Source organism: Monodon monoceros, unplaced genomic scaffold, assembly GCF_005190385.1.
Source record: "Monodon monoceros isolate NGI ecotype Baffin Bay Population unplaced genomic scaffold, NGI_Narwhal_1 Super_Scaffold_15, whole genome shotgun sequence".
NCBI lineage: Eukaryota > Metazoa > Chordata > Mammalia > Artiodactyla > Monodontidae > Monodon > Monodon monoceros.
In genome coordinates, this window is record NW_021703771.1 from 10,138,042 (window position 1) to 10,146,268 (window position 8,227).

Here is an 8,227-nt window from a genome sequence, read left to right on the forward strand (position 1 = left end):
ACGCGGGCCTCTCACTGTTGTGGCGTCTCCCGTTGCGGAGCACAGGCTCCGGATGCGCAGGCTCAGCGGCCATGGCTCACGGGCTTAGTTGCTCCGCGGCACGTGGGATCTTCCCGGACCGGGGCACGAACCTGCGTCCCCTGCATTGGCAGGCGGACTCTCAACCACTGCGCCACCAGGGAAGCCCTCCCATCCTCTCTTAAGATCCTTCTCTTCCTGTTACCCACTCTCCCATTACCACCAACTGGAAAAAAAAACAACAACAACAACTCTCACGCACACCCTCTTTCTGTTCCCATCCATGGTAAGACTTCTAAAGTAGTATTCTGCAGTTACTGTCCCCACTTCCTGATCTCCAACCACTTTCAGCCCTTTCCAGTCTGGTACCTGAACCCATACCTCTGCAGAGACCAAGTGCACTTCTGAGGAGGTCAGTATCTCCATGGAGCCAACTTCGGTGGCCTTGCTTGGTCCTCACGTTTATCAACCTCACAGTAGCATTCAGCCCAGTTGAAACATTTTCCCCTTCTTGAAGAATTTTCATATTTTGCCATAAATGACCCCATGGATCCTTGGTTTTACTCAAAGTTTTCTATTCTTTTCCATCCAACCTGGGGCATGGCTGAGGAGCCACATATCTGCATACACATCCCGGCTCTGCTATTTTCTAGCTATGTGACCTTGGGCAGATTACTTGACTTTTCTGTATTTCAGTTTCTTCATCCATATAATTAGGATAATAGTGCTTTAGTTATGTGATTATTGTGAGGACTATATTAACAGTGTGTGACTTGTACTAAGTTCTCAATAAATGTTAGATATTATTATATGCTTAAAACTCTCAGATTTATATCTCTTGTCTAGACCTTCTAAAGTTTAGATTCATATGCACCTGCCTATTTAAGAACTATACATGGATGGCTAGTAGGATCTCCAGATTAACATGTTCAAAAGAGAGGTAAAAACTAGTTGGATCCCCAAATTAACATGTTCCAAACAAACTTCAGAATTCTTCATTAACCACCAAACCTGTTCCTCTGTGTTAACTCTCTCACTAAATGGCGTTATCTTCATCTATTCAGCAAAAATTATTTATGAATAATACATAATCTGAAATTAGGAAATTGAACTATAGGTAGAAAAAATTAAAACCATTGTAGTGTTTCTTGGATTAGATAAATCTACCATCAACCCAAAGTGCCTTGTTGAACTTTCATGATACAAAAATCCGCTGAGTGTGTGTGTGTGTATGTGTGTGTGTGTGTGTGTGTGTGTGTGTGTGTGTGTAGGCATTGGTGTGTTTGCTTGCTAGAAGTTAGGAGGAAAGTGACATGCATCCTAGAAATAGAAGATCTGGTCTCATGACTTCCATTCTACAGGAATATTTTTACTTACCTGGGCAGCTGAAACACATAGTACACACAGAATCACACAAATCTTTGAAACATGTATGAAACAACCATATGCTATCAAAATAACCTATAAATGTCTGTCACTTCTTCATGATTACATTTAACACTTGTTCCATTTCTAGTATGTTTTCCAAGTATATTTATAACATTTTCTCTTAAGTGGTTATTTATTTTCTGCAATATTCAGTTTTGCTGGCCCATGTTTTTACAACTCTTCTTTGATTGCTTTCATAATGACTCCAGATATAGATACAAAATTCTTTATGGTACATTATCAAAGGAAAGAAATTTTGGATTCACAAAGAAAATAAATACCTTGGACTTTCATGGTCTTATAAATTCAGCAGTCTTTTAGTGATCATTGCAGACACTGTGCAATATTAATTACCAAGCACATATTACGTTCCAGCCACTGGACTAAACAATTTTTATGCAGTGTGTTGTAGAAGCATCACATTAATTCTACCAAGTAGGAGTATTATTAACTACAATACCAGATGGAGAAAGTGGGTTAAAAGATGCTAATTAATTTGCTTTCATTAAGGTCACAAAGCTAGTAAAGGACACAGCCAGCATCCAGGCTCATATCCTCCTACCTCCAAAGCCAGTGTTCTTTATTATTAGCTTAATTTAAAACTTCACATAGTGATTACAAAGAAATAGTTTATTCAGTCGTGTGCCCTAACAGTTTATTAACTGGCCTATTCTTTCTATTTAAATTTTGTCTTTTTTCCAGTTGATGAGTTCTTAATTTTTTTGAGATTTTCACATGAGCAGCTTTATTAATTCTTTTTACACATTGGACAGAAAACTTCATTACCTCATTCTTCATTGTTTACCCAACAGTAAGATTCAACTTGTAAGTTCCAGCTAAGTGTTCATAGATCACTTTTTGTTGTATTCACCATCTCTCTTAGTACTATGGTTTCATTGTGTGATGACCATTTTGAAGTCTGCATTTATTGCAAAGGTAAGACTTTCCACGTATTAGTTCTTTTACAAATTTAGCTCAATTCCCAGATCATGTCCTCGGGCTGCCAAAATGGCTGTGTGGCAACGCTGAAAACTGATGATAAATCGGGAATGTTTAGATTGAGACTTGTGAAACTGGACTGAAGCACTTATCTTTAGATCCAATTTTGGTGATGTATGTATTATGACTCCTGGCAAGGAAAAAGCAGTTTCTCGTGGATGGAAATCTTTCTCTGAAGTAGACTCTCACAGAAACTCCAGAGGGAGCAATGAAAAGAAAATGTTGAATTCTCTGACTTTGTTATTGAGGAATATAATAAGCAGTGTCTTCCACAGCAGCTTTACCAGTCATGCAGAAAATGCCTTCATAGGGCTGTTTCCACAATGTTGGCTTTCAATGAACGTTTAGGGCATCATTTTTACATTGTAGTGTGGAAGATATTCCCACAGGGAGCTGACACGATGAAGGCCAGGGAAGTAACTTTCCTATGACTAGACTGGATCAGAAATAGGACTGAGGTCAGTGAGCCAGAGTGATTTGACTAGAATACTTCTTAGATTTTGTTGCCTGTCAGTCTTAATTAATCAACACCCCATGTCTTTCTGTAAAAGACCTTAACCAAATTAACATATGCAGCTAAAAAAAAAATCAAACAATTGAACAGATCTGGGTAAGGAGAAAAGCTGGGTAAGGAGTTAATAAAGACAGCAGCAAGACTGATGCCCATAACACATCATCCTGAAGAGTGCCTGGAGAATGACCAAGAATGTGGCTCTAAGTTTCCTAGGGGGCAAAGAAAAAGTGAAAGATAATTATAAATGTCAGCGTCCATTATAGAGAAGCCAACTAATGGGTAATGAGAAGCATCGATATTTCTGATATGGAGACTTGAGTTTTCCCCCAGAAGTACTCACAAACAGCCTAAAATCCCTAATGACATCATACTGAGGCAGTTACATATTGTGCTGTTTGAATATATCCTTTGGAGGAAGGTGAGTACATGAATCAGCCATATCATTGAGTGAAAGCGTTTCTGTTGCCATAGTTGGGAGTGGGCACTAAATAATTTGGCCCATATATTTAGCTCTGAGATGATATGGTGTGTTTCAAGGGAAAAATTAGACCAATTAGTTACAGCATATGTGAAGGGACTACATATTCTTAGGGCCATAAGTATTTTCTAATTAAAAATCATCTTTTGTTATTACACAGCAGTATATGTATATTGTAGAAAATCAAATGATACAGATACATAAGAATAAGAAAGAAGACATTTTACCCCTACCCAGAAAAAATGATCATAGTGTGTCTTGCAAAAACCGTAAAATAGATAGCTAGTGGGAAGCAGCCGCACAGCACAGGGAGATCAGCTCGGTGCTTTGTGACCACCTAGAGGGGTGGGATAGGGAGGGTGGGAGGGAGGGAGACGCAAGAGGGAGGAGATATGGGAACATATGTATATGTATAGCAGATTCACTTTGTTATAAAGCAGAAACCAACACCATTTAAAGCAATTATACTCCAATAAAGATGTAAAAAAAAAGTCATATAATACATAATGTTTTGTAAATTGCTTTTTCCAGTTACATTGTTAGTTAAAATATTTAATTTTAATGTCAAAAAGTTTTGTCTTCTAAAAACCAGTCCATATTCCATTTCCCAACTTCCCCCCAAATGTCCTTTATATAAATGGTTTGTTGAAACCAGAATCCAGTCCAGGTCTATGAACTGAATCTTGTTTTTATGTCATTTAAAGTTTGTTAATCTAGAACAGTGCTTTTTATCATGACACTGACTTGCTGAAGAAACTGTGCTAGTTGTCCTACATTATATTTTATCTTCTGGATTTATGTGGCTGTTCTCTTATAGAAAACCTCCTATATTTCCTAATGAACTGGAATGAATTCCAATTAAACAATTTTGGCTAGAATACACCATGGGTAATGCTGTGTCCTTCATGGTGCATCAAATCAGGAAATACATTATATCTGGTTGTCCCACACTTAGCAGTGCTGAGACTGACCTGTGGATTAGGGTGATGAAAGCCTGATCCCCTCTTTGTACAGACATGTTCTCTCATTGAATTGTGTAAGTAATCAGTAGAGTGTTGCTTTGTCACTACATAAGTGTACAGTTCTCCATCAACAATTTATCTAATGTTTTAATGAAAATTGGTAATCCTTAAATGAATGAATATTTTTTCTATCATTTGATATTTATTTACTGGCATTTCTCCAGGCCATAGAAGAATGGGTCCAATTAGTCTATTTAGTTACCTTGAAGTACAGTTTCTACAGGAAAATCAGGATACCTACTTAACTCTTTCACTTTAATTACCAATTTTTGAACTATGAAGGTGGCTCAGAAGACACCTTAGAGAATGACAGCTGAATTTTCTGGCGTCTTTTCCTGAGCATAATGTTCTGGATTTCCAGGGGATCCATGTGTGTTAATTTACTAGAATCATTATTCTTTGTGTTGTTCGAAAGTTCACAACTTTAGCCAGTGGGAGCCCCTTCGTATTAGCTCTCATATCCTATGACCAACCCACTAACCTTTGAAAGCTTCTTGCTTCGTGTCACAACACATCTCAGACTCACCTGTACCATCCCTGCCCCAGTCTTGGAATCAGCTATTTGTCCAAGTGGAGAATGGTATTAGAGATTAAGATATGACATGAGAACTACAATGGTAATGTTTGCTTCTAACGACTCTAAATATTTTTTCCAAAATGGTTTTTAATAAGCACTGGCAGCTGAAATTTCACAGATGTGTCCACCAGATATTATCTGGTATAGCTAGGATACTTAGTAAGGGCAGCTGTTTATAATAAACAACCAGTCCAAAAGTAGAATAAGGGCCTCTTAAGAAAAGTGAGAAGTCTTTTTTGTTGTGGTTGTTATAATGAACTCTTCAAAGTGACTCTTTACTTCCGAAAAAGTTCATCATTGGGAATTCGTGAGTTACAAATCTATGAAGAGATTGAAATACTGGCAGAATGTCACAGAATATAAAAGGCATACATAAATAAAATGGGAAGGCTATGAATTCTTGTAAGGGACAATGAAATCAGCATTTTTTAAAGAGAGTGGCGCTATATATTTTGACATATTTCTTAAGATAGAACCTGATTTGTTAGTGAATATTTCAAATAAGGGTTGCATCTGTATTTCCTGTATGACTTTGTAATGGAAACACTAAACTAAGAGTGACCTTAAGACTTCCAAGAAGCTCCAGATTTGTACAGGTAGATATATTTTGAACCAATCTGATTGGATCTAATTTTTAAAAGACAAGTGAATTCAGCAATGAGTTTCTCTGTTCATATGACTCCTAGTCTGGATACAGCTGTAAGGATAAAGTCAACTTAAGAATCCTAGGATTTGTCTGAGAATCCGTATTTAAGTTATATATATATATAAACATTAAAGAAAGCAAACTGTCGAGATTTATTTATGAACATGAAGGAACAGAAAAGAGTAAGAAATTTCTTTACTTTGAGATTATTAAGCAATTACTGAATGATTAGGGCGCTAGGGTATAACTTTTGAAGTGCCTTACTTTCCTATGTTCTAGTTGCAGTTAAACATTTTTTCTCAATTCTTTACTTTTTAGGGATACCATTATAAAATTCTCAATGCACTTAACCTCTCAAGTTTTCAGGATAAGAATCTCATGGAGCAATTCCACAGGAAGCCAGACACAAGTTTGCTCAGTTTTCTTTTCTTTTTTCTTTTTTTTTTTTTGCGGTATGCGGGCCTCTCACTGTCGTGGCCTCTCCCATTGCAGAGCACAGGCTCCGGACGCGCAGGCTCAGCGGCCATGGCTCACGGGCCCAGCCGCTCCGCGGCATGTGGGATCTTCCCGGACCGGGGCACGAACCCACGTCCCCTGCATCGGCAGGCGGACTCCCAACCACTGCTCCACCAGGGAAGCCCTGCTCAGTTTTCTTGCCAAGACCTCCCCGTGTTTCTGCCTCTGCCACCGCTGGTGGCCTGGTGAGAAAGCTGCTTTGCTCATCCCTCAGGCCCAAGTGGGTTCAAGACTCAACGTCTCCCACCGGGGACCCTCCCGATACCGAGGACTGGAAGTCGTTCCTCTGAACTCTCCCTGCTTCTAAGCGACCGTCACTCAGTCTGATCTGTGCCTGTGTGCTCCCAGGATTTCGGGTCGCCAACTATAAACAGTGAGTGCAGGAGAGCTATTGCTCATCTAGTCCTCCACACGGGGACGTGTCTTGGGGCTGCAGCCCCAAGGAGGAGAACCCACACTTTGCTGAAGATGGAGGTAGCAGGGCAAGGCCGCTGTGGCTGCAGGGCCTCCAGCTTCTTCCATGAACAGATGACTCAAGTGGAAGCAACTTGCTTACTTATGCACTTACTCTGCCCGGACTACTGCCTGACCCTGAGCAGACGGGCAAACATCACACATCATCCAAAATGGACAGTGGAAGCACTGCTTTCTGATTCTTCTTCACCTCATAAACTTTCTGAATCAAAAATTTTTATTTATTCTTCCACCAAACACAACTGATTTCCATCTATAATTATTTTTTAAGGTAAGAAACGTGAGTCAACTGAAGAAGGGCCTGTGGCCTTGAGCTAGGGAAGGGTGACACTGTGACACTCGACTGAGCCCCCGGGCTGTGGGGGTGAGCTTGGGCCGCGCAGGACTGGACCCGGGTCAGCGGACCTTCTCCAGGGCAGCTCTGCAGCACCGCACGCACTGCTGGTAGATGGTCTCAAAGTGAACATCACTGCTGTCATAGCGATCTTCAAAAAAGAGTTGTTTTTGTGGCTTGTAGCTCCCAAGTAGTTCAATTTTCCCTCTGCAGTTTTTAACTTGGTTACTTTTTCTATTCAAATCTCTACGGTTGCTTTCATCCATACATAGTATACAGCCAATAGCAGCGGCAAAGTCTTCTTTGGTAACCTGCCGGGCAACGTGACTCATGGGAGTGCCATGCTTCTTCATGCAAGCCTGCCCACTGATAATCAGGAGGGTTTCCTAGTTCATACGTGGACGTCACTGCACTGTCCATCCTCCAAGTATCTGAAACGCTTTGATCAGTTACAAGTTTCCTGAAGACTGCTTCTGCAGTTGGTAATAGACAGATGTTACCCAGACACACAAACACCCCCGACTTGGTCACCTGCTCGGCCATCTTCCCCCCCCCCACCCCCCCCCCGCACCAAGAAGTCTTAATTAAGATTGATGACTGAATGAATGACATTCTCGCCTTTGCATAAAAGTGAAATTAAGGACAGCAAGTCTTCAGTTCCCAGCCAATTTAGTTATTATGTATATCAGAGGTTAGCAAAATCTCAGAATAGGAGAGTTGTGCCTAAGTTCAGCTTCTTTTTTCTTACGTAGTATTTTTGTTAAAGACACAGTTCTGCAGTTCATGAAAATCTTATAATTTGAGGGCCTCATTCATCAAATGGCCAAATCTGTAAGTTTAGCTAAGATATAGAAAATGGAGCTCTTTCAAATCAGAAATTTGATCCACAATCATTACCAAATAATTTCTCTAGAATCTCTTACTTTTTTTTTTTTTTTAAAATCAGAATATAAAAGTGTTTACATGTAATGAATGCGTTCTTTGGATTCTCCTTGAAATGGGATACTTTTCACTTTGCTCGACCTTTTCTTCTTTAAATTTCTTAGACTTTCTTAAGACAAGAAATTGTATGACTATTTCCTAGTGTCTCCTATTGTCAGGGTAGGTTGTTTTTTTATTTATTTACTTTTCTGTACGCGGGCCTTTTACTGTTGTGGCCTCTCCCGTTGCGGAGCACAGGCTCTGGACGCGCAGGCTCAGCGGCCATGGCTCACGGGCCCA

At 40.0% G+C, this 8,227-nt stretch overlaps 1 pseudogene; it reads right to left on the reverse strand.

Moving 5' to 3' along the window:
- Positions 1-7,068: 7,068 nt before the first annotated feature.
- Positions 7,069-7,549, reverse strand: LOC114896337 (annotated as a pseudogene).
- Positions 7,550-8,227: the final 678 nt, after the last annotated feature.